Below are 26,950 nucleotides of genomic sequence, written 5' to 3'. Positions count from 1 at the left end.
ATTACAATGAGAAGGCTTATCTCTACAATACTATAACTGACATTATATATCTTGAGGTATACAGTGCAAAACATGGTCAGAATTGAACAAATGCCTCATCTGACTTAATTCACTCAAATAAATTATACCTAAATGTTAAAAAAAATAATTTAGTTAGATGACGTAATTTAGCTGTATAAATAAATCTCTGTCTGGCTCTGTGAGCACAACAGCTGCGGCTTTACCCTGCTCCACGAAGTATTTGCAGCCCTGCATTTTGAATCCAAGGGTGCAGGTCTCTGCTCCTTCTAGTTTGGGGACTTGGTCCTTCCTTCGCTGCTTGTCCCTTCCTCCTGTTACTAAACTTCAAATTACCTGGGCATCGAACAACATTCCTTATACTACTTTCAAGAATTATCTCCTGGTTCTGGTCTGTTTATCTGGCATTTGACTTCTTGCTACCCTTGACCTCAGTTATTTGGGTAAGGAAAAGTCTCTTTTAGAAAATTACGACAATAAGAATAACAGGAGGGGGATGGGCCCCTCTTGACTTTTCTTAGTTTTGTCTTAAGTTTAAAGTTGAATTAAAAACATTCAATTTTTTTGGAGGTTTATTTAAAGTAATAAATAAACATTGTGGGAGAAAAGATAACCTCCCAGTTATGAAATGCTAACTCATAAGTATGTTCCATTATAATAAATTATCTAGCCTTGAAGGAGCTTTTAGAACTTCAGCATAAGAATCATCTCTAGAGTGAAGAGAAGAAATTGTTTCGGTTTTTTTTTCTTTCCAAAGCACGATTACAAAATGTTTCTCCTGCTGTCTAATGCTTTTCAAAATCATAGTGCAGAGAAGAATCCTTCCACTTCCTCTGTTGAAAAAGGAAGGAACTGAAGTCATTAATGGTTCTGATGAAATTAGGAAATTTGTACTCTCCCTAGTCCCAAAGAGAATACGTTAAAAGTTTTAACAGCTTAAAAGTCTCTCTCAACTTCTCTCTGGGTTCATTAAGAAAACACATGAGAAATTCCCATATGGAAAGTATGGATTTCTCTTTCCCCTAATCACATAAAGTAGCTTCTTATCTTTCCTCTCCTTTCTGCAGGAGTGAACTGGACAAAACCACTGGCTACTGTGTGTTTCATTGCATTCCTTCCCTCTCCACCACCCATTAATTAGTTGCTTTTTGCTCATATACAGAGGTAATCAGCTCTTAGGCTTCTAGAAATGTGTTGACCCCTTTCTCCTAAGTATATATACAGAGCCTTTTGCCAAAGTTTCTAGGCACTTTTTCAAAGATTCACGGTCTGTAATGAAGATGGGGGAGGTCACAATCAGGAAGAGCAAAGTCCACAGCTGCTTGGAGAAACACTGCCAGATAAGAGCAGCTTTGAAGGAGAGACCTGGAGATTGTGTCAGCAAGCATGGCTAAGGCTTCCGCAGGTTGGGGGAGGCTCGCTTCCATCTAACATTATATTATGAATCTAAAGGTTTTATTCTTCTTTAATGAAATGTTTATATTCCCTGTGGGACACCAAACAAAACTTTTCTTTCAAAAGAATATTTGATTAAAAGTGCTCACTCAGGCTTTGAAGTAAACATTATTTTAGGATCTAAGAGAATCAGGGAAAATGATCTCCACAAATGTCTTATCTATTAGAAATGAATGCATAGTCACACTCTTGCCTTTCCTGCAAATATCTTCCAAACGCATGGGTAACTTTCAGGCTAGTAATCTATTCTGTGGTATATAATTTCAAATAAAATTTGATTTTTGTTCTTATTTTCCCCCTATGTCTTTGAGCATTGCTTATAAAAAAAATTCAGAAGCTGATACAGACCTTGGTAATGTATGAAATTCATATATTCATATATATATATATTCATACTGATGTATGGAATTTAAATAAATGTCTACATTTTAAACTTTAGATTTTTTTTTTGGTGGTCTGTTTGATTTTCTTGTTGCAATATTGCCTTCTCACTTATATTTTCTCTTGGACTAACATTAAATTCAGTTTCCTTTCTGAAGAATACATACTGGGGAACCAGCCCAGAGGAGGCAGCTTAGAGCTGCACCTACACAGAGCAGGTGGGAACGTACGCTGGCTAAATGACTAAGTGAAAGGGTGTTGCTCAGAGAAGCCCTGTAGAAAACAGAGTTAAAGAAAAAAGGTTTTCTCAAATATCAGTAATTGAGAACATTATTTATTTAATATGGGTAATTGTGCATATTTTTAAAATTTTCATCACTAGCATATTACTATTGTTTTATGGTACAAATGAAATACGTATGTATATAAATAAATGTATACAATCATTTTAATTTGTTTTTTTGTTTTTTTAATTTATTTATTAAATTTAATGCAATGACATTGATAAATCAGGGTACATATTTTGAAAGAAAACATCTCTAGATTATTTTGACATTTGATTGTGCTGTGTATCCCTCCCTCAAAGTTAAATTGTCTTCTGTCACCTTCTATCTGGTTTTCTTGTGCCCCTTCCCTCCCCCAACCCCTCTCTCCTTGTTAAGAGTGTTTAGCCTGACCAGGTGGTGGCGCAGTGGATAGAATGTCAGACTGGGACGTAAGGACCCAGGTTTGAAACCCTGAGGTCACTGGCTTGAGTGCAGGCTCATCTGGTTTGAGCAAGGTTCACCAACTTGAGCCCAAGGTCGCTGGCTCGAGCAAGGGTTACTTGGTCTGCTGTAGCCCCCGGTCAAGGCACATATGAGAAAGCAATCAATGAACAACTAAGATGCAGCAACAAAGAATTGATGCTTCTCATCTCTCTCCCTTCCTGTCTGTCCCTATCTGTCCTTCTCTCTGACTCTCTTTGTCTCTGTCACACACACACACACACACACACACACAAAAGAATGTTTAATAAATATTAAATTTACCTAGATAATACATGAGAAAAATAAGGCCACAGTTGTCAACAGTGCATAGTTTTTACTAAAGCAATTTTAAAGCTTCTGTTCTAAGTCAGTTTTCATTCAGCTCAAATGCTCTTTGATATTGGTTTGAAATGCTGTTGAATCAAGACAAAGAAAGGATGAAAGGTTACTTTTGTTCACAGATTTAATCCTTACATTTTCTTTCCCTCTGTCAAAATACATTTGTCAAAAATCTTTCTTTCTGGCTGTATGTTTTTAACAATTACCCCTGGCTATTTTGAGAATGGTGCTATTTTAACATCTTTACTTCATGTAACACAGGACATCTCTATAGAATCTAGAAAGATTTGATTGATACACTCAGGATATGGTAAAAGCTTATTTGAGAATTTTTACCGGGAAGTGAGGTTGTAGATATTGAACAGGAAAATATTGTAAATGTTCACTTTTATTATTTAGTTGATGCTCCACGAATTATATTGATATACCTATTTCTCTAAAGTTGAATCTTCAAGTTGTTTTTGAACATTTAACTCCAATAAGCATTTATATATCTAAAATTAATGTTTAAAAGCAAAATTATTGGGGCTAAATATATTAGTATATTTTTATTGATAACCTATTTTTGTATGCTTTTTCAGAATAGTTGTACTACTGTACTGTGCTAACTAGGCATCACCTGTATGTGACAGTAAGTAGCAGTTTTCCCAGAGGGAGCTATAGAAAAATATTGATCTTGTCTGAGGTTATGCAGCAGCTGGAATTTAGAGTACAATGCACAGACCCAGACGACTATGTTCACAAAAGCCCTCAAAACAGTTTCAGAGATCTGCCTTGTGCTTGGTGGGTGACTGTACTGCGTCTTTATTTATGCCCCACTTTATTCCAGCAAGTATTTCAAGATGACTAAATGTATCTCTAACAATGATTCAGAACACACTGGACAAAGCTGGGTGGAACAGACCTCAAATTTCCTTCCAAGAGGAAGATAGTGCATGAAGCAAAAGCTATGTAAAAAGTCCTTTAATTCCAGCTTCTATGTGGAGCCGGTGCTACTTAAAGCTAAGATATAGGCAGAATTAGTCCCCTGGCATCCCTTTTGGAAAGCAGTTTTGCAACTACATTGTAAGTCACAAAAATATACACACGTTGACTCATTAATTTCAGTTATGAGAATCCTAAAAAATAGACTATTAAATTTGATGTATTAAATGTCCGTCACAATATTGTTTATAATAGTCAAAACTTGGAAATAACCTAAATTTCCATCCAAGAAGAGAAACACTAGATAAATAGAATTATATCTACTGAATAGGACAGCAATTTGGACATTAAAGTATGATTATTAATCACTCTAAAAATTAATATAATATAATGATCAATGAAAAGGCAGAATTTAAAATATCCTATGTAGTGTGACAATAATGTGTTAAAACAAAAAAAGATCATGCCTGGCCTGCGGTGGCGCAGTGGATAAGGCATCGACCTGGAATGTTGAGGTCGCCGGTTTGAAACCTTGGGCTTACTTGGTCAAGGCACATATGAAAGTTAGTGCTTCCTACTTCCTCCCCACTTCCCTCTCTCTCTCTCTCTCCCCCACCTCTCTCTCCCCCCTCTCTAAAATGAATAAATCAAATCTTTAAAAAAAAATAAAAGATTGTGTTTTAACGAAAAACATGAAGTCAAATAAAATAAAAATGTTCATATTCACTGTATTAATTAATATGAGGGCAACTTTGGATAATTTTTATATTTACTTTTGTTTACTAAAATTGTATTATGGGCTTATATGACTTCCAAATAAATTATTTTGATGAATAATTAAGCCTCTTTATCTGAATAATCTCATTCTTATGTTCTAATGTAATATTAAGAAATAGGAAATACTGCTGTCAGAAGGTTACCATCTGGTAGGTGTTCCCTAGCTGGACTGTGGTCGACATAGGGACTCCTGCCATGGCAAGACTGCTGCAATCACAGAGAAGAGTGAGCTTATGAGGGGAGATGATGAAAGCTCACAGGGTTGGAGAATTTAAGAAGAGTCAACAGTCAAAAGCTGGAAATAAAACTGGGGCATGGCTTATGCAATCTTTGTAAAAGGATTGTCCTACAGAACCAAGAAGATCCCATATGCACAGAACCACTGAGTGCCTACCAATCTGTGCATGCCCAAATTCCATTTCTTTTTTTTCTTTTTCTTTTTTTCCTTAACAAGGACAGAGAGAGAGAGAGTCAGATAGGAACAAAGAGAGATGAGAAGCATCAATCATCAGTTTTGTCGTTGCGACACCTTAGTTGTTCATTGATTGCTTTCTCATATGTGCCTTGACCGTGGGGCTACAGCAGACCGAGTAACCCCTTGCTCGAGCCAGCGACCTTGGGTTCAAGCTGGTGAGCTTTTGCTCAAACCAGATGAACCTGCGCTCAAGCTGGCGACCTTGGGGTCTCGAACCTGGGTCCTCCGTATCCCAGTCCGACACTCTATCCACTGCATCACCGCCTGGTCAGGCCCAAATTCCATTTCTGCAGATGTAAAAATAGTCTTTAAACTTTCTTGCTTGTCAAAAAACAAACAGAAACTAATAATGGTCCCAGCTAGCTGGAATGAAAATCCCATAGAATTTTCCTTGAATATGCCAAGAGAGAACTCATTTTTTTTGTGTGTGAACCTTTTATTTTTCCAAAATTGGTGTTCAGTGCTTTATCCATGTTAGTTTATCTACTTTACACAGAGCTCTGTGAAGTAGGTGAAAGCATTCTCATCTTACAGAGGATGAACCTGAATCCTAGAGAAGTCACATTTCTTGCTAAGGGGCACACAGCTGCTGTGGAATAAGGATTTGAATCCATGTCTGCAAAGCCCAGGTACTTTCTAATATTTCTGATGGTCAGAGGATGAAATAACTCAGAAGTTTAAATCTAGTGAATTATTATTTCACTTTCACCCTGGGGCACAAGGCAGATAAAATGAAATTATATCACTCTCTGGAAAGCAATATTATGGAGTTATCTTATACCATATACATGATAATATAAAATACCATATTTACTCAGGTGGATTCAGGATCATTGGAATGTATCTAGAGTCAGACCCACATTCAAGATAATATTCATAGCACTGGCCTGACCTGTGGAGGCACAGTGGATAAAGTGTCAACCTGGAACGCTGAACTCACTGGTTCGAAACCCTTGACTTGCCTGGTCAAGGCACATATGGGAGATGATGCTTCCTGCTCCTCCCCCTGTCCTCTCTCTTTCCCTTTTTCTCTCTCTCTAGAAATGAATAAATAAAATCTAAAAAAAATAAAAGTAATATCAATAGTACTAATGACATCTATAGAGAAAAACTTAGATGTTGCCTCCAGTCTTAAGAAATTTAGCATCTGGTAAGAGTCAGATTGACTCATGTTGATGGAAGTACATGTTTCAAGAGCTCACTTTTCAAATTCAATCCAAACCAGCCCAGGCCAAACTGCAGAAATCAAACCCCCCCCCCAAAAAAAAAAATAGCTCTCACAAACAGCTGTGGCATTGTTAAACAATGTAGTAATGCAGAGTATATGGTCAAGCAATGAAACAATTACTGACCAGGCATTTACACACATGGTTATATTTGTGTAGAAGAAAAATATCACACATCAGATACATGTTCTTGTAAGTAGGTAAATTTCATATGTATTCATTTTATTTGGTAGTTTGCATTTTATCAGTATTACAGCTTTTGCAGGTGTGATCTTTTTCTAATATTATACCCATTTCATGGACAATTTTGCTTTACTTCAGAATACTTGTTTAAATCTCCCAATAGCCATTGCCCCTGGCTCTCACAAAAAGGACATTTTTCTAAAATCTTCTTCAAAGTCAAATATTTAAAAAATGCTAACTTAGTCATACTTTGTCATTGATAGATCCACTCAATAGTTTCATTTTTAAAAATAGCCAAAATTTAGCCAGATGCCATGATGCTTTGATGTGAGTTTCAGTTTATACACTTACTAGAATGAAGCCAGCTCATCTTAAAGTAGGAGATATGAATTGAGCACAGAGTTGGTCAGTACTCTGAAAGCAACAAAATCTAATTAGAGCTTGAATTTTGACAATTTAGGCCACTCTTCCTATTACTGAAAGGTAGTTATTTGCCTTTGATAGATCTGCTGTAGTAAATGTAAATATTACATTGTGTGTTCCTACATCAGCCCAGCCCCTATTTAACTAGCCTCTGCTTTTCCCAACTCTTCACACCTAGATTCATTGATTTTATTCCCCCTTGATCCATTTCCTGAGCTGACGCTGGTTCCACAGAAAATATACCTATACTGTTTAATACTCTACTCCTGCCAGCCTTTGGGATTTAAAAAAGTTACCAAGAGGCCAACCTGAAAAGACTACATGTTGTATAATTTTAACGATATGGCATTCTAGAAAGACAAAACTATGGAGACAATAAAAAGATCAGTGGTTGCTAAGAATGCAGAAAGGAAGGAACGGATAAGCAGAGCACAGAGGATTTTTAGGGTAGTGAATATACTGTGTGCAATACCATAATGGTGGATACACGTTATTACACAGTTGTCCAAACCCATAGAATGTACAACAGTAACCATTAACAGTACTGTAAAGTATAAACTTTGGGTAATTATGATGTATCATTATAGATTCATCAGTTGTAACAGATGTACCACTCAAATGGGGAACGTTATTAATGGAAGAAAACTGTAGGTTTAATGCTTCCAATGTAAGTTAGTTTATGGGTTGTTTTGCTATTCAACTTACAAAATCACTTTTTATTCCTGACACGGATCATAGCCTTCAATGCTTGATTAAAAAAAAAAAAAAGAATTTATTCATACAGAGAAGTTGTTTTTTGATTAGACTTAGACTTATTGTATATTCAGTGTTCAAGCAGCTGGGTCTCTGAAGCTGGTATTCAGTTTGTCCCTCACTCAAAGGTGAAGAGGGATTGAATAGTTCCTGGGTTGGAAGGCTCTGTGAAAGCAAATACTTATCTACTTAATTAAGATAGTGTTCTAAATCTCTAACAGTCCTGAGGATGGATCTGGATCGTGTATTATTTCATCTACAAGTTGTTTTCAAGAGACTCTGTCTAAATCTCAGTGTCCAGTAATTCCCAGAAGACATCTGGATATCATTTATTTTATAATGGATTGAGTTCAAGAATAAGGAAATTAACAGGCTTGTTGACTACGAGTTTAGTTAAGGAAACTGAATATGCGGGAGGCATGGACTGCAGATGACAGTTCGTTTACTCATTCACATGGTTATTTATACAAGAAATGTGTACTGAGTACCTTCATTGAGCCCAGTGAAGTACAATATGCCCTGAACACACAGTTGATAAAAGGGACATGGTCCAATTCCTCATGGAACTTACAGTCTATTAAAAGAAGTAGTAATAAATGAAACAACTAGCATTGGAAGAGGTCATTGAGAAGATGTGACCACGGGCTGGGTTAATGAAGTCCAATTTATAATTTTTATTTTTATGATTCATTTTTTAAAGTCCTGTGTGAGAAATATTTGCCTAGTGCAAAGCTGCAGAGATTTTCTTCTATCTTTTCTTCAAAAAAATTTTGTAACTTTAGCTTTTGCTTTTAGACCTATGGTCCATTTCAAATAAATTTTTGTGTGTAACATGAGGTAAAAGGGCCGAGGATAATTTTTGTCTCCATATGGATATACAGCTGTTTGTTCCAGCATCATTTGTTCAGAGGACTAACTTTTCCCCAGTGAACTACTTTTTATGTATTTGTTATAAATTAACAGACATATGTAAGTGGGTTTATACGTGACTTCTCTATTTTGTTCTAGCAAACTATTTGTCTATCCTTATACCAATATCACAATTATCTTGGTCACTATAGTTTTATAGAGTTTTTCTTTTAATTTTTTAAAAAAATTATTCATTTTAGAGAGATGAGGTTGAGAGAGAGAGAAAGAAGCAGGAAGGAGCAGGAAGCATCAATTTCTATATGTGCCTTGACTGGGCAAGCCCAGGAATTTGAAATGGCAACTTCTTAGCATTCCAGGTAGACGTTTTATCTACTGCGCCACCAAAGGTCAGCCTAGATTTGCAGAGTTTTAAAGCCAAAGAGTGTAGGTCCTCCAACTTTGTTCTTAAAAAAAATTATTTTGGCTGTTTTAGACCCTTTATATTTCTACAAACTTTCAAAATAAACTTGTTAATTATATTTTATAAGCCTGCTTGGATTTTGATTATAATTACATTTCATTTCTATATAAATTTGGGGGAGAACTGAATTTTAAAATGTTGAGTTTTAAATTTGTATACATAATAAGTCTCTTTTCTTTCACTTCTTTGCACTGCTTGTCATTTTTAATGTACATGCCTGCACAGGTTCTGTTTGTTTTGAAACTATTGTATTTAGTATTATATATTTAAAAAATTATTTTCTAAAACTTTGTTGATAATAGGTTATTTTTGTAATTAGCAGAAGGCAAATAATTTTCAAGTTTCTAGTATCATGGTACATTTGAATAGCACAGACAAGTCTGACTGCTGTATGGCCATCTAATAAACATATCATCTTTAAGGTGGAGAAATTAAATATACTTCTACTGTTGACAACAGGCACATGCAATAAAATTAATCCATGTTTCATGATATTTTATTTATTTGTGTGGGATATTATTTCAAAATTTCTTCTCTAAGCTTTTTTATTTTGCACCTCCTTCTATTAGTAAAACCTTTGGAGCACACATCCTTACAAGTGCATCTTGAGAAATTGATTTCTTGATTATATACACATAATTCTGTACTAATTTATTGCCTAAAGGGCATAAAATATGGACATTTTAAAAGGTCAAAATAAAAGTACATGATGTTTTAAAATGTATTGTTAGTAGTGATGGCTTTATGCTACCATTAGCTAATTTCTTAAAGCATGAAATACGTGTAGAAAAAGTCTCTTTGTTAACAACTGTGCATGTAAATCCATTGTTTAATAGTCTTCTTCATCATTTGAAATTCTCTGACTGTCTTCTTGTCAGACTAGATTAGGGTGTCCTTGTCTTTAATCTTGTATCATAAATAATGAACAGCTTGTTCCAGGAGGACAAGTGTCAGCGCTGCTGTTCTTTCTGTAATTTGCTTGTGCTGCCTCAGTGGCAATACTCTCAATTGGTAATTTATTTGCCTAAAATATTTTTAAGCCATTTGTCCATTTTGAACATTAGGCCAGCTACATCTAAGTTAATTATTCTGTAAATATAATGAACCTACTTAGACTGCAACAATCTGGAAGCTAACAAGTGAATAAGGAATCATGCTGCAGAATTCTCCTCAATTCTTTCACAGGACTCCTTGTTTATAAGCTTGACATCAACTTATCTGACCAAGATAACAAATGACATCAGTTTCAGCATGTATTAAATACTAATGAAGCTTACCTTCTCTTTAATTGTTTAGATTAAAAAATAAACGCAAATAGAAATAGTAATTTTTCCCCCTATGCTGCAATGAATCATCTTGGAATTCTCTGATATGAGCATCCCCCTGCCCTTGAGAGTCCAATGGTTTGGCTGGTATAGCTCCCACGTCCATGTCATTGCATTTAATTTATCTGTCAGCCAAAATGTTTCATACAAAAATTAAATTAGAATAACAATAAAATAAAACAACCTCCTCTTCTAAGTTCCCTATTCCAGCCAGCTAAATCATAATGTATGCTCCTGGCCATAACATAAAGATGAATTTGGATATTCTTTGAAATTCTATACATTTGGGAACAACAATGTAAAGCATATGTGTTTCTGAGGTCACATAAAAGTTTAGTACCTTCTGATTCCACAGATTATTTTATGGGAATCTTTGGTAAAGCACAAATTTGTTTAAGTATGGTCCAACAATTTTCTAAATATTTCTAGGTTTTGTTTATTAATATTATATAAACACACATATATAGGGTTGGACAAAAGTAGATTTACAGTTGATACGGAAAAAGATATGCAGGTTATGATTATAATAGCATTATTAACTCTTTTGTATACTCACAACTGTAAAGCTATTTTACCCAGGCCTGTATATTCATTTTTCTGTTTTATCCTACTTTTATGTTATTTTATACAATTTTGCAGGAAAAAAGTGCAAAAAAAAATCACATGGCATGGGTTTTTGATTTCAATATTCTTGACAATTTGATGAGAAGCTAAGAGATTTATAAGTGAAGTATCAATAGAACAGCAAAAGAAAAAAATGTAGATAGGGTCCAAACAGGTACCTATTCCCACACTAAAAGCAAAGCCAAACCCTCCTCAGTATGACCAGAAAAGAATTTAGGATGAAAATACCCTGATGGGAAGCAAATGGGTTCATCTCAACCTGGTTCTTTCTAGCTGGGACATCTCTGCTCACACATTGGAGTACTGGGTTTTATTGTAATGCAGACAAATGTCCCCTTAGGGTGACACTATGGAACATGAATATGATCAGAAATCAGAGAAAGGAGAAATGAGTATGAATCAAAACCAGTCAGGAAAGTAGGAGAGGACAGGTGCTAAGCAATGCTGATTTGTCATACAACCAGCTATTCTTACTTCAACTGGGTCTTTTTCATGCTGAGCAATCTTCTATTTATTTGTTGTTAATTTTCTAACACAAGGATTGCCAAAGTATGGCCCAGGGAGCAAATGCAGTCTGCAGTTGTTTTTGTAAGTTCTAAGAACTGAGAAAAATAATGGTTAAAGTCTGTGAAAATTATATAAAATTGAAATTTCAGTTTTCATAAATAAATTTTATTGAAACATGGCCACACTCATTTGTTACATGTCTATGTCTACTTTCACACTAGGGCTGCAGACGTGAGTGGTTGTAACAGTCTGTGGTCCACCACACCGAAAATACCTACTGTCTGAACCTCTCTGTGTAAACTTAGCCGTCTATATATGGTTGCCTGATCTTTCTTTCTGGCTTGAACAAAGTTTATTTTCTTAGAGGAGACAGGAAGACAGCTAATATATATTTATGGCTCACCTGTTAGGTAGTTCACCTAGATCTGATAGCAACTCTATTAACACTCCATTTCATAGATTAAGGAACTAAAATTCAGAGAGTTTAAGCAATTTCAAAGATTGTCTAGAGGTAGTAACTTTTGGAGCCAGGTCTCAAATACATGCTTTATTGTATTATGTTATTTTTCACACTCTCTTTTGTCCAAGAAAATAGATTTGTTATGCCAATCAAAAAAAAAAAAAGATGAAAAAAATTGTGGGATTGTGGGAAGGGAATCAGCAATTTAATGAGTAGCTCGTTGGTCACCAGTGCTGGTACCGGGAATCCCACCAAGCTGTCTCAGCAAGACCGGTTCTGAGTTAAGACAGAAAGGTAGCCTCGGGTATTTCTCCTCTGCTCAGGAGCACTTGCTCTATAGACCCTCATGCTCCTAAGAATGAAGGCTCTTAACAGGAAGACCCAAGTCATTTATAAGAACATAGCTTTCCACGCTATTTAAATAAATCTTTATTACATAAAAGAATATGAACCTTAAACTGTATTCTACACATGGGCCCTTCCTGATTTTCCAATATACAATTCAAATAGATCAATTTATCTTTCCGGGTCTGATGGAGCAGAAGGCGCCATCATGGAAGTCGACAGCCCCCACAACAAAGACCAAAAGGTTTGGCCAAGGAGCCCAACTACCTACGTAGGCATTTTAAGGCTGTTGGTTAAACTGTACAGACTTCTGCCTGGACAAACCGACTACACCTTCAACCATGTGGTGCTGAAGAGGCTGTTCATGAGTCACACCAACTGGCCACCTGCCTGTTTCTAGGATGATTTGGAAGATGAAGCTTCCTGGCTGGGAGGGCAAAGCCCTGTGGTTATAGGGACTAAAATTGATGATGTGTGTGTCCAGGCAGTGCCCAAACTGAAGGTGTGTGCACGTCCAGTGAGCAGTCACATCTTCAAGGCCAGGGAAAGATCCTCACCTTTGACCAGCTGGCCCTGGACTCCCCCCAGGGTTGTGGCCACGGTGTTGCTTTCTGGTCCTCCAAGGGCCAGAGCCGTCCAGGCATTTTGGCAAGGCCACAGAAACCCCTCGCAGCCACCAAACCCTACCTACGACCCAATGGCTGGAAGTTTGAGCGTGCAAGAAGCTCACAGACCAGCTGCGGCTTCAAAAACTAACCCCAGGTCCTATCTTATTAAAAAGATTTTGGAGACTGAAAAAATGAATTAAGTAGCTCAATTTAAAAGCCACTCTTCCTCCTTCTCTCTTTCTGTTTTTTTTTTTAAATAACTGCAGATAATATAGCAGCAGTTGTAGCAGTGGGAATCTATTAAAGCAAATTATTTTTGTCATCGATTGATCTTCAAAGGCATATTTCCTTTAGAAATCTGTCTTTGAAAAATCAGTGAAAAATGAATAGTGCTTTGACTGAACTAAACTGCAATATAGTTTAAACATTACTTTTAACTATGTTTTCAATTGATCTAAATTGTTACAGCTAAATAGACATTCAGAGAAGTTAACAAATATTTACGATACTAAAAATAAATATTGGCCATATTATAACCTATTCATTTTCTTTTTACAAGTCCATATGATCCAAATTTGATTTGGAAGGATTAAAATATCTTTCTGTATTGCTATCAATAGATTCCTTATCCCTTTCATTATTTTTCTCCATTTTTTAGGTCAGGTTCTCTTCTATAATTTTTCCTCCCTAGAAAGTAGAAATGTGCAAGTGCGTATTATCTTCCACTTTCTTCCTTACTTCTGTTCTGCCCACCTGCCTCCCCAGGAGCAACCCAGTGTGCCCCACTCCATTCCCATTGTATCGTTCCTTAGTAAGCAAACTGTGAGGGGAATACTCATACAGGTACATGATCTGTGGTGCATGTGCAAGCTAGGACAGAAGCCACAAAATCAGGGACACTAACGGGAGGTTGCACAAGGTCAGATAGTAATCAGAGTGCCAGAGATGAACCCTTTAAAGATAGAAATTCTAAGAAAGTAGGTTTATTCCTTATATATTTGGGTCACTGAAGAGATGTTATAAAAGTCTTTTTTTTCAGTGTAGTAACATCTAAGTGAGCAAAACAAAAACAACAAACAAATAAAACTATAAAAAGTCAACATTAAGGGATCATTTTCATAACTGTGCTCTATCGACACAGTAAAATTTCCTTTGTCTGTTAAAATGGTACTTAGAAGCCTATGCTCAATAGACCATCAAACGGAATAGAAAAATAGCTATGAAATGATGTAAGTGAAAATAGCAGAGTTCAAAATAGCATTTTTGGATTACAAGAATGTTGCTAACCTGGGCAATTTAGGCAGAAAGAGGAAGGGAGAGGGAGAGAGAGAAAGAGAGGGAGAGATAGAAAAGAAAAGGAAAGATTAAACAATGCTGGCTACTTTGTTGAAATAATTTCAACAAAGAGCAGAGGCTATGAATGAGTCAAAGAATGTTTTCTACTTTCATGAAGGTTGAGCGATATGCCTAGAGAATTTCATTATGATATTACCAGATTTTTTCTTTTAATACCATTTGAAGGGAGACATCATCGTTTTATTAGTTGGGGAGGTAGATGGATATATTTTTAAATTACTTTGAAAGTATTATCTCAGATGTAAAAATCTTTTCTTCACAGCTAACCTTAAAAAATCTAAAAGTTGAGAAATAACCTTTGAGTCACTTCAGATTCTGTGATTGCAGTCTTTCAATGAAAACAAAATCTCTCTTAAGAATAAAAAATATCACAGCTATTAAAAAGTGAGAAACTAAAAAATGAATTCTAAAGAATAAGACATTTACTTCATTGATTTTTAAAGGCACAAAGCTATTCAAGCCTGTTAAAATTATAAAGTTTATATATTGTTTTTGGACTTTATTATGCTATTTTAATTTTATAGAATTGTGCAAAATGAGATAGTAGACAATTGAAAAATACATATATGCTCACATAACAATGTTTTGTACTATTTTAGTACAAATTAGACTGTGGTTTCTCTTATCATAAAAAAAAAATCGAAGTTGATACCATTACTGATTATAATGCGAACTATAGAAATAGAAGGTTTTATTGATTTTGAAAAAGTACATTGTATTAATGCTCTTTTTTACATGTAGTTGTGGAGAAGATAATTGTACTGTTATTATCATCCCTATTGATAGTGCCTGTGAATGTTAAAGATTTGCAGATATTTGTAAGCAGATACTGATAAAATGAGAGGTGACAGATCTCTTTGGAAGACTCACCTAGTTGAGCCACCTCCCCAAGCTCATCTTTCGGGAGGATCACTGACATTTACACGTAGTAAAAGTGTCCTCTACCTGGCAAACATGTGTGAGCATAGGCATGTCTGGTGGGGGTAGGTTTGTCCAGTGGTTTCCAGGGTTTAGGGTGGTGAGAGAACAGCATCTATATCTGGTTAGACTCATTTATAGTCTTGGAACAGTAGACGGCCTACCAGAAAGATAGAGTGAAGTTGCCCAATCTCTTTGTTGGCTCTGATATAATGCACTTAAAACTGCTTTATATTGCATGCCTTTCTCAGCATTGATCTTTTTTTTTTTTTTTTTTTTTTTTTTTTTTTTTTTTTAATAAATTTTTATTAATGGTAATGGGATGACACTAATAAATCAGGGTACATATATTCAAAGAAAACATGTCTAGGTTATTTTGTCATCAAATTATGTTGCAAACCCCTCGCCCAAAGTCAGATTGTCCTCCGCCACCCTCTATCTAGTTCTCTGTGCCCCTCCCCCTCTCCCTAACTCTCTCCCTCCCTCCCTCCCATGTCCTCCCTCCCCCCCCACCCTTGGTAACCACCACACTCTTGTCCATGTCTCTTAGTCTCATTTTTATGTTCCACCAATGTATGGAATCATGTAGTTCTTGTTTTTTTCTGATTTGCTTATTTCACTCCTTATAATGTTATCAAGATCCCACCATTTTGCTGTAAATGATCTGATGTCATCATTTCTTATGGCTGAGTAGTATTCCATAGTGTATATGTGCCACATCTTCTTTATCCAGTCTTCTATTGAAGGGCTTTTTGGTTGTTTCCATGTCTTGGCCACTGTGAACAGTGCTGCAATGAACATGGGGCTACATGTGTCTTCACGTATCAATGTTTCTGAGGTTTTGGGGTATATACCCAGTAGAGGGATTGCTGGGTCATAAGGTAGTTCTATTTGCAGTTTTTTGAGGAACCACCATACTTTCCTCCATAATGGTTGTACTACTTTACAGTCCCACCAACAGTGAATGAGGGTTCCTTTTTCTCCACAGCCTCTCCAACATTTGCTATTACCCGTCTTGTTGATAATAGCTAATCTAACAGGGGTGAGGTGGTATCTCATTGTAGTTTTGATTTGCATTTCTCTAATAACTAATGAAGCTGAGCATCTTTTCATATATCTGTTGGCCATTTGTATCTCTTCCTGGGAGAAGTGTCTGTTCATGTCCTCTTTCCATTTTTTTATTGGATTGCTTGTTTGTTTGTTGTTGAGTTTTATGAGTTCTTTGTAAATTTTGGATATTAGGCCCTTATCTGAGCTGTCGTTTGAAAATATCAGTTCCCATATAGTTGGCTGTCTGTTTATTTTGATATCAGTTTCTCTTGCTGAGCAAAAACTTTTAATTCTGATGTAGTCCCATTCATTTATCTTTGCCTTCACTTCTCTTGCCATTGGAGTCAAGTTCATAAAATGTTCTTTAAAACCCAGGTCCATGATTTTAGTACCTATGTCTTCTTCTATGTACTTTATTGTTTCAGGTCTTATATTTAGGTCTTTGATCCATTTTGAATTAATTTTAGTACACGGGGACAGGCTGTAGTCGAGTTTCATTCTTTTGCATGTGGCTTTCCAGTTTTCCCAACACCATTTGTTGAAGAGGCTTTCTTTTCTCCATTGTGTGTTGTTGGCCCCTTTATCAAAGATTATTTGACCATATATATGTGGTTTTATTTCTGGGCTTTCTATTCTGTTCCATTGATCTGAGTGTCTATTTTTCTGCCAATACCATGCTGTTTTGATTATCGTGGCCCTATAATATAGTTTAAAGTCAGGTATTGTAATGCCCCCAGCTTCATTCTTTTTCCTTAGGATTGTTTTGGCTATTCGGGGTTTTTTATAGTTCCATATAAATCTGATGATTTTTTGTTCCATTTCTTTAAAAAATGTCATAGGGATTTTGATGGGAATTGCATTAAATTTGTATATTGCTTTGGGTAATATGGCCATTTTGATTATATTTATTCTTCCTATCCAAGAACAAGGAATATTTTTCCATCTCATTGTATCTTTTTCGATTTCCCTTAACAATGCTTTGTAATTTTCATTATATAGGTCCTTTACGTTCTTTGTTATGTTTATTCCTAGGTATTTTATTTTTTTTGTTGCAATCGTGAAGGGGATTATTTTTTTGAGTTCGTTTTCTAATATTTCATTGTTGGCATATAGAAAGGCTATGGACTTTTGTATGTTAATTTTGTATCCTGCGACCTTACTATATTGGTTTATTGTTTCTAATAATCTTTTTGTGGATTCTTTGGGGTTTTCGATGTATAGGATCATATCATCAGCAAAAAGTGATAGCTTTACTTCTTCTTTTCCAATATGGATGCCTTTTATTTCTTTGTCTTGTCTGATTGCTCTGGCAGGACTTCTAGCACCACGTTGAATAAGAGTGGAGAGAGTGGACAACCCTGTCTTGTTCCTGATTTAAGGTAGAAAGTCCTCAGTTTTATGCCGTTTAATAGGATGTTGGCTGATGGTTTATCATATATGGCCTTTATCATGTTGAGATATTTTCCTTCTATACCCATTTTGTTGAGAGTCTTAAACATAAAATTGTGTTGTATTTTATCAAAAGCCTTTTCTGCATCTATTGATAAGATCATGTGGTTTTTGTTCTTTGTTTTGTTGATATGGTGTATTACGTTAACCGTTTTGCATATGTTGAACCATCCTTGAGATTCTGGGATCAATCCCACTTGATCATGATGTATTATTTTTTTAATATGTTGTTGTATTCGGTTTGCCAGTATTTTGTTTAGTATTTTAGCATCTGTATTCATTAGAGATATTGGTCTGTAGTTTTCTTTCTTTGTGCCATCCTTGCCAGGTTTTGGTATGAGGGTTATGTTGGCCTCATAGAATGTGTTTGGAAGTATTGCTTCTTCTTCAATTTTTTGGAAGACTTTGAGTAGAATAGGAACCAAGTCTTCTTTGAATGTTTGATAGAATTCACTAGTATAACCGTCTGGGCCTGGACTTTTATTTTTGGGGAGATTTTTAATAGTTTTTTCTATTTCCTCCCTGCTGATTGGTCTGTTTAGGCTTTCTGCTGCTTCATGACTCAGTCTAGGAAGGTTGTATTGTTCTAGGAATTTATCCATTTCTTCTAGGTTGTTGTATTTGGTGGCATATAATTTTTCATAGTATTCTACAATAATTCTTTGTATTTCTATGATGTCTGTGGTGATCTCTCCTCTTTCATTTTGGATTTTATTTATTTGAGTCCTGTGTCTTTTTTCCTTGGTGAGTCTTGCCAAGGGTTTGTCAATTTTGTTGATCTTTTCAAAGAACCAGCTCCTTGTTTTATTGATTTTTTCTATAGTTTTTCTGTTCTCTATTTCATTTATTTCTGCTCTGATTTTTATTATCTCCTTTCTTCGGCTGGTTTTGGGTTGTCTTTGTTCTTCTTTTTCTAGTTCCTTAAGGTGGGAAGTTAAGTGGTTTACTTCGGCTCTCTCTTGTTTGTTCATATATGCCTGAAGTGATATGAACTTTCCTCTTATCACTGCTTTTGCTGCATCCCAGAGATTCTGATATGTCGTATTTTCATTTTCATTTGTCTGTATATATCTTTTGATTTCTGCACTTATTTCTTCTTTGACCCATTCATTTTTTAGAAGTATGTTGTTTAGTTTCCACATTTTTGTGGGTTTTTCCCCCTCTTTTTTGCAGTTGAATTCTAGTTTCAAGGCTTTATGATCAGAAAATATGCTTGGTACAATTTCAATTTTTCTAAATTTGCTGATATTGTCTTTGTGGCCCAACATATGGTCAATTCTTGAGAATGTTCCATGTACACTAGAGAAAAATGTATACTCTGTCGCTTTGGGATGAAGTGTCCTGTAGATGTCTATCATATCCAGGTGTTCTAGTATTTCGTTTAAGGCCACTATATCTTTATTGATTCTCTGTTTGGATGACCGATCTAGAGCCATCAGCGGTGTATTGAGGTCTCCAAGTATGATTGTATTTTTGTTAGTTTTTGTTTTAAGGTCAATAAGTAGCTGTCTTATATATTTTGGTGCTCCTTGGTTTGGTGCATATATATTAAGGATTGTTATGTCTTCTTGATTCAACTTCCCCTTAATCATTATGAAATGACCATTTTTGTCTCTGAGTACTTTTTCTGTCTTGTAGTCAGCATTATTAGATATGAGTATTGCTACACCTGCTTTTTTTTGGGTGTTGTTTGCTTGGAGTATTGTTTTCCAGCCTTTCACTTTGAATTTGTTTTTATCCTTGTTGCTTAGATGTGTTTCTTGTAGGCAGCATATAGTTGGATTTTCTTTTTTAATCCATTCTGCTACTCTGTGTCTTTTTATTGGTAAGTTTAATCCATTTACATTTAGTGTAATTATTGACACTTGTGGGTTCCCTACTGCCATTTTATAAATTGCTTTCTGTTAGTTTTGTATCTAGTTTGATTCTTCTCTTTTGTTTTTCTATCATTTGTTTTTGTTTGTTTGTGTTCCATACTTCTTTCCTCTGTTGCTACCTTTTTTAAGTCAAGTGTTTTTGTGGTGGTTTTTTTAAGGGTGGTTACCATTAAGTAATGAAAAGGGTACCTACCATATTCATTGTAGTACCCTATCTTATAAGTATTTCTGCACTTCATCATCCTTTGCTACTGTTAATCTCCATCCTCTCCCCCCTTTTTTTCCTTTGTTGTCACAGTTTAAGTTTGGTTTTATTGTGTTCTTGGTGGAGCTGTTACTTGTGGTGTTGTTTTCTTTTGTTCTTTGAATCTGGTTGGAAAACCCCCCTTAGTATTTCCTGGAGTGGGGGCTTTCTGTTGATAAATTCTCTCATCTTTTCTGTATTTGTGAATGTTTTTATATCTCCTTCATACTTGAAGGATAGCTTTGATGGGTATAGTATTCTTGGCTGAAAGTTCCTCTCTTTCAGGGCTTTAAATATTGCGGTCCACTCTCTTCTAGCTTGTAGAGTTTCTGCTGAGAAATCTGATGATAATCTAATAGGCCTTCCTTTATATGTTGTACTCTTCTTTTCCCTGGCTGCCTTGAGAATTTTTTCTTTGTCATTGGTTTGTGTCATCTTTATTATGATGTGCCTTGGAGTGGGTTTGTTGGGGTTAAGAAAACTTGGTGTTCTGTTTGCTTCTTGAATTTGAGGCTTTAGTTCCTTCCACAGGCTTGGGAAGTTCTCGTCTATTATTTGTTTGAGTATATTCTCCATTCCATTTTCTTTCTCTTCTCCCTCTGATATACCTATTATTCTTATGTTATTCTTTCTGATGGAGTCAGACAATTCCTGTAGGGCTTTCTCATTTTTTATTATTCTTGAGTCTCTTTCTTCTTCTCTCTGTTGTGTCTCAAGTTGTTTGTCTTCTATTTCACTAATCCTATCTTCAATCTGGGCTGTTCTGTTAGCTAAGCTTGTTACCTCGTTTTTCAGCTCGTGAATTGAGTTTTTCATTTCTGTTTGATTTGTTTTTATAGTTTCAATTTCCTTGGTAATATATTCTTTGTGTTCATTGAGTTGTTTTCTGATCTCCCTATATTGCCTTTCTGTGTTTTCTTGTATATCTCTGAGTATTTTTTAAGATTTCTAGTTTAAATTCTCTGTCATTTAGCTCCAAGGCTTCCAATATGTTAAGTCTTTTCTCCATAGATTTTTCCATATCTATTTGTGTAAAAAAAAGGGTAAAACACCCCACAAGAAAAAAACAGTAATAACTTATTATTTCCCCCTTTTTTCTCTCTTCTCTTTCCCTCCTCTCCCCTCCTCAGGGAAATATCGTGCCTATAATGGAGGGCCTGATTTGGGGTGAAGAGTTCAAGGGGCAAAAAAAGGGAGTAGGGACCTACTAAATGCAAAAAAAAAAAAAAAAGGAAGAAAATCTTAGACAAGCATAAGATGATTTGCTTGTAAGTGATGGTCAACTAAGAGATATAATGAGAGGGATAAGAGGGAACCAGAAAAAAGGACCAAAAAAGAATAATAAAGAAGAAAAAATAAAAATAATAAGTAAAAATCTGTTGTATTAAGTGGAGCGAAGACTAAATACAATGGAGACCTTGGGTTGGGAGGACCCAAAATGCCACAAAAATAAACAAACAAGAGAAAAAAAATATAAAAGCAAAAGCAAAAAAGAGAAATAAAACCAAAAAAAAGCCTTGAGTCCCAAATTAACTAATTTGTTCGTGATTGAGGATTATATGGGAGGAAAGTAAAATGAGAAAAGAAAAAACGAATAGAAAGGAAAAAATAAGAAAAAGAGAAAAATGAAGGAAGAAATAAAATAGGAGGAGAAAAAAACAGAATAAAGCAAGACAAAAAAAAAAACAAAAGAGGAGAGAGTGAGAGTTAAGTGTTTTGGAGTATAACCTTAAAGGAGGGTGAGGATGAAGAAGAAAAATAAAATGCAACACTCATGGGTAGTGTAGTTCAAGAAAGGGGAAGCATAAGATGGGCAGAGAATAGAAGGACCGAGGTGGAGGAAATAAAGGCAAAAAGATAGAAGAAACAAGCAACAACAACAACAACAACAAAAAAAAATTAGTGGATCAAGTTGTAAAGTCTGTGGGTTTTTCTTGATTTTGAGAGGTTAACTTCTTCCTTTTTCTTTTCTCTCCCTCTTCCTAGTCAGTGACTCTGTACCCCAGGCTCTGCCCCTGTGTCACTCTTAGTTAGGGATTTGCAGTTGATGGGATTCTATGGCAATATCATATAATTGGCTTTAGTCTTGCTGGAAGTAAAGGCTTGTTGGCGTTTGCAGGGTCCAACGATGAGAGAGTTTGCTTTCCTGGATTCTCTCTCCTAGTCCCCCCTTTCTGAATTAGCAGCCTGGTGATCCAGCTATAAGGCTGCAACTGCTTCTGCCTGGGGAGTAAGAGGCTCAAAGAGCTGGGAAATCCCCACTCTATCCCCACTCAGTGCAAGGCTTTGGGAAAGGCTCTGAGAGTCAGGGCCTCCAGTGTAATCAGGCGGGGGTGGGAGTCAATTGTTGTCAAGGTGACTGTTCAGCGCCTATCATTTAGTTGGACCTCTCAACCCAGGCTTTCCACACTTTGTAGCCTGTTTTTGCAGGGAAGAAGAGGCACTAGTCTCTGCTTACGACTAGTGTAGTATAGATCTTATTATCTGCCAAGTCCTTCTTGTTAGCGTTTATCCCTGAATATGGAGGCTCTATCAATCAGAAGTTGCCCCCGCCCCTTTAGTGAGAGGCACTAAAAAATATCACGCCTCTTGTCTTGGATCGCTGAACTGAGAGAGATCTTATCAATTAGAACCGAGGGTGCGCAGATTTTATGGGTTAAGCTAATTTCAGTGATTGGGTCGCAGCTGTGTTTCCGAAGGTATTTTAGGCTGCCTGCGCGCACCCCTCCCCCAACGCTTGATTGTTAGCTTGAATGGCTGGGTGAGGTGCCCCGCCCACGGAGAGAATCTCCCAAGCCTCTCCCGCTCGCCCCGCCGCTGGCGGCTGGACCGCACCAGGCGCAGGATAATGGAGCCCCCTGGGTGTGCGGGCCAGTAGGGCGCCCTGGGCGCGTGGAATGCCCAAGGCACGCGCGCGAATGGGGCGCTCAGGGCACCGGTGGCCGGCGACCCCCACTCGCAGTGTGCGGGCCGCTGGGAACGTCAGCAGTGCTCAACCGGACCGGGCGCCCGCGCGGCGGCTGGTGGCGGTTCGTGGGGGCTCGCGGCAGCTCGCAGTGGCGGTTCGCGGGGGTTCGCGGCAGCTCGCGGGCTCGCAGCGGCTCGCAGTCGGCCGCTCGCGGCGGCTTGCGGTTTTCAAGTATATGGGCTGACTCACCGCGGGCGCACTCCCTGGCGGCTTGAATGAGCATCGCTGCGGTAGCTTCCTCCACACCCTCGTCTCTCAGATTCAAGTGATAACAGTCCTTTTGCTTTCAGTTTGTGTGGAACTCCGGAATGCTCCGAGGATAAATTTTTCTGTTTCTAGTTGATAAATTTGTTGTGATTTAGGGGAGAGCTGTCGGACGCGCTTCTCACGGCGCCATTTCCGTGACGTCACTAGCATTGATCTTAAAATAAGAATGTGCATGACAAAAGACATGTGTACTTTGGAGGCAGATTTAACGGCGGGCACACCAGGCGCGCACCCTGGGCCCCGACTTCTGAAGGGCCCCGCAAAACCCCAACTTTACACTCTTTTCTAATGACACCAAGTTTGGTTTCATATGTGCAATTTTAACATTAATAGTACATAATATTTTTTATTTATTTAAAAATATGGTTAACATGTATTTTTATTTTCCCTGTTTCCCTCTTTTTTTTAAGGAGCCCAATATTTTCTTCTGTGCCTGGGGCCTCAACCGACCTTAATCTGCCTCTGTGTACTTATCATTAAGTGTTACTCTAGGGTCAGATGATGGTATGTTCCCACATTGTAGATTTTTATGGTCTAATAGCGTTGTTCAAAATTCAGTAAAGAAACATTTTAAGAAAGTGTATCTTCAAATCACATAAACTTATTTTATTTATTTATTTATTTATTTATTTATTTATTTATTTATTTTTTCATTTTTCCGAAGCTGGAAACAGGGAGGCAGTCAGACAGACTCCCGCATGCGCCTGACCGGGATCCACCCGGCACGCACACCAGGGGGCGATGCTCTGCCCCTCTGGGGCGTCGCTCCATTGCATCCAGAGCCATCCTAGCGCGTGAGGCAGAGGCCACAGAGCCATCCTCAGTGCCCAGGGCCATTTTTGCTCCAGTGGAGCCTTGGCTGCGGGAGGGGAAGAGAGAGACAGAGAGGAAGGAGAGGGGGAGGGGTGGAGAAGCAGATGGGCGCTTCTCCTGTGTGTCCTGGCTGGGAATCGAACCTGGGACTCCTGCACGCCAGGCCGATGCTCTACCACTGAGCCAACCAGCCAGGGCCACATAAACTTATTTTTAGATTCTATACTCACAAGATTATCTTAGACTTATATATTTTTTACCTTGATAAGCACTACAGCAATGGTAGTAAAGTCTTTAAAATGCTTTTTTTCTGATTTTAATTTTGTTAAATTATATTTGCATACAGTTTAAAAATGAAATAGGTCTAATAGGCATACCATATTTCCCCATATATAAGACACACCCTTTTTTGAAAAACTTGGGGTCTAAAAACTGGGTGTGTCTTATACAGTGGTTGTGGCATTTCAAATGCCATAGATGGAACTGAGAATGGGGCAGTATAAGAAGACAGCGATTTGTCACCAGACACACATGAGAACAAAGTCATGGATGGGAGTTTTGACAGTGATGAGGAGTTGTATGAATTTTATGATGAATAAAACGAGTTCAATAACTTTATGTAATACATTTTTTTTTCAAATTTTGGGCCCCAAAATTAAGGTGCGTCTTATACATGGGAACGTCTTATCTATGGGGAAATACGGTGCTATTCCTGCTCCCTCTTCTGGTTCTTCACCGCCCACCACTATTTATTTTTAGTGTACCCTAAATCTCTAAATAACATTCTTAAATTAACGGACTTGAATTTTCAGTTGTAGGTGATCCCTAATGTGAAGGAGAAGGTTAGGTCTCTTCCATCCCTAGGGCACTTCCAAGTGCACCCCCCCCTCAACACATCCTCTCCATCGCTTTCTATCCTCTCAATAGGGTTAGTCTTTAGTATTTATATTATTAATTGTTATGTAAACACTTATACAGGTGAGCCATATTGTGTATTATGATGATATTTCTCTCTGGTAAAACCTTTATTACTCATGGATTTAGCAATTGTCTCATTTTCAATTGTTTACTTTCCTTGTATCTCTTGCCAAATGACCTCCAGGTCATTCAAAGTAATAAACAGAGCAGGTATTTTATCAATGCATTCTTCTTAGTCTCATCTATCTTGAAGCCTGACGTTCTCCTTCTCAAATCAGATTGGGAGATCTCTAACTCTGCTGGCAAACTGCTACCCTGCGATATTTCTCCATCACCCTGGATGCTCTAATTACTGCTTTTCTTATTCTATCCTGTTTCATGGATCCCACATCTTTCTTTTACTTGTTTTACTTTCTGGGTGTATATCTAGATATGAAACAATCAAACCAGCCCCCAAAAATTGATTCAAGTTTTCAAATATTTTAAATATTTAATAATACCTGTAATCCAAACTGAATGTATCAAGTTAATTACAACAATTAAAATCAGTCTTTAAGATGATGACTGACTCAACATACTTGATTTGGTTGATGCAAATGATCCACACACTACAGATTCTGTTTTTTAAGCTTTGATTTTTGGTTCTAGGTTAATGGAAGAAATTTTCTTTTTTTTCACACCTTTACCTTGCAGCTCAATTTGTAAATTTCCTTGTCTAAAGACACAGAATTCTCCTGACCAGGGGGTGGTGCAGTGGATAGAGCGTCAGACCAGGTTGCTGAGGACCCAGGTTTGAGCCACCAAGGTTGCCAGCTTGAGCGCAGGCTCATATGGTTTGAGCAAAAAGCTCACCAGCTTGGACCCAAGGTCACTGGCTTGAGCAAGGGGTTACTCGGTCTGCTGAAGGCCCGCAGTCAAGACACAAATGAGAAAGCAATCAATGAACAACTAAGGTTTCGCAACGAAAAACTGATGATTGATGCTTCTCATCTCTCTCCATTCCTGTCTGTCCCTATCTCTCTCTCTCTCTCTGACTCTCTCTCTGTCCCTGGAAAAAAAAAAAGACACAGAATTCTTTTCCTTGTCTCTTAATATCCCTATAAAAGTATAAAAATAAATCCACCCTAGACAAAAAGCCCAAGATTCTTGACATTTACAAGATTTTTATTTTTTCTCTTCTTCATATCTTAAAGTAGTTGCCAAATTTTGGTTCTTTCTTTAAAACATTTACAGAGACAGGCTCTACTTTCTTTCCTTTCTTCTGCAGGTTATACCTGAGTACATTTTTAGACAGAAACTTGGTAACTGATTCTTGGAAGTAGCCTGACTCATATTCATATAAATAGTAAATGTACAAAATTGCCAACAATTATTGACTAATCTTCTTTCTTTTCAAGTGTGATCCTTTTGTTCATGTGGATAATCCAGGTAATCAAACCTGGGTGGTTGATTTAGTCATCTTGTAGACATTTGTTATTGCTGTTTTATCTAAACATTCAGCAGATATAAAGGAATACGTAGTTCCTTGGCTAAGCGGGACTTATCTTAAACACACTTTTAACCGGTATTATTTTTAATAGAACCTTTATTTTACTTTCAGAGGTAGCTGCTACGAATACTGCTTAAGTATTATAGACTGAATCCACCCACATCCTATGAACAGAGAACCAAGGGTTTCAGATGGGGGGAACTGAGAAAGAAAGTCAGTATTTTTTGTGTACCTTTTATGTATTGTGCATTATGGTAGAAACTTTCTTATTTCACATCTACTAGAATGAAAACTATGTGGATAGGGATTTCATTTGGTTCACTACTATATCTTAGGTGCTTGGGACAGTGACTGACACAAAGTTGGCTCTGAAAGAATGGATAGATGACGATAGCATCTTGTTTAAAATTCTGAAAGTAGCCTTTATGCAATGTTATCAAAAAGCTTAAGTAGTTTGCTTTCATTCTCATAGCTAATAGTAATAATTAGCAGGTGAGATTCAAATCCACACCTATATGACTCCAACTTTATACTTTTCAAAGACATTAAATTGGACTTAATTGAATGTTTCTTGTTTAGAAACATGTCTTACATGGTAACCACAAAACACAAGAAAATATCAAATGTGTGCAAAAATAAAAATAAAAATAAATAAACAAAAGAAAGGTTGCTTACATAAGTTTTAAATACTTTTATATG

General features: G+C 36.9%; 1 pseudogene; it reads left to right on the top strand.

Annotated features, from left to right (window-relative positions):
* Nucleotides 1-12,502: 12,502 nt before the first annotated feature.
* Nucleotides 12,503-13,050, top strand: LOC136322947 (large ribosomal subunit protein eL18 pseudogene; annotated as a pseudogene).
* Nucleotides 13,051-26,950: the final 13,900 nt, after the last annotated feature.

Source organism: Saccopteryx bilineata, chromosome 2 (genome assembly GCF_036850765.1).
Source record: "Saccopteryx bilineata isolate mSacBil1 chromosome 2, mSacBil1_pri_phased_curated, whole genome shotgun sequence".
Taxonomy (NCBI): domain Eukaryota; kingdom Metazoa; phylum Chordata; class Mammalia; order Chiroptera; family Emballonuridae; genus Saccopteryx; species Saccopteryx bilineata.
The sequence above is the reverse complement of the archived record's forward strand: the minus strand, read 5'-3'. Positions and strand labels throughout refer to the sequence as shown.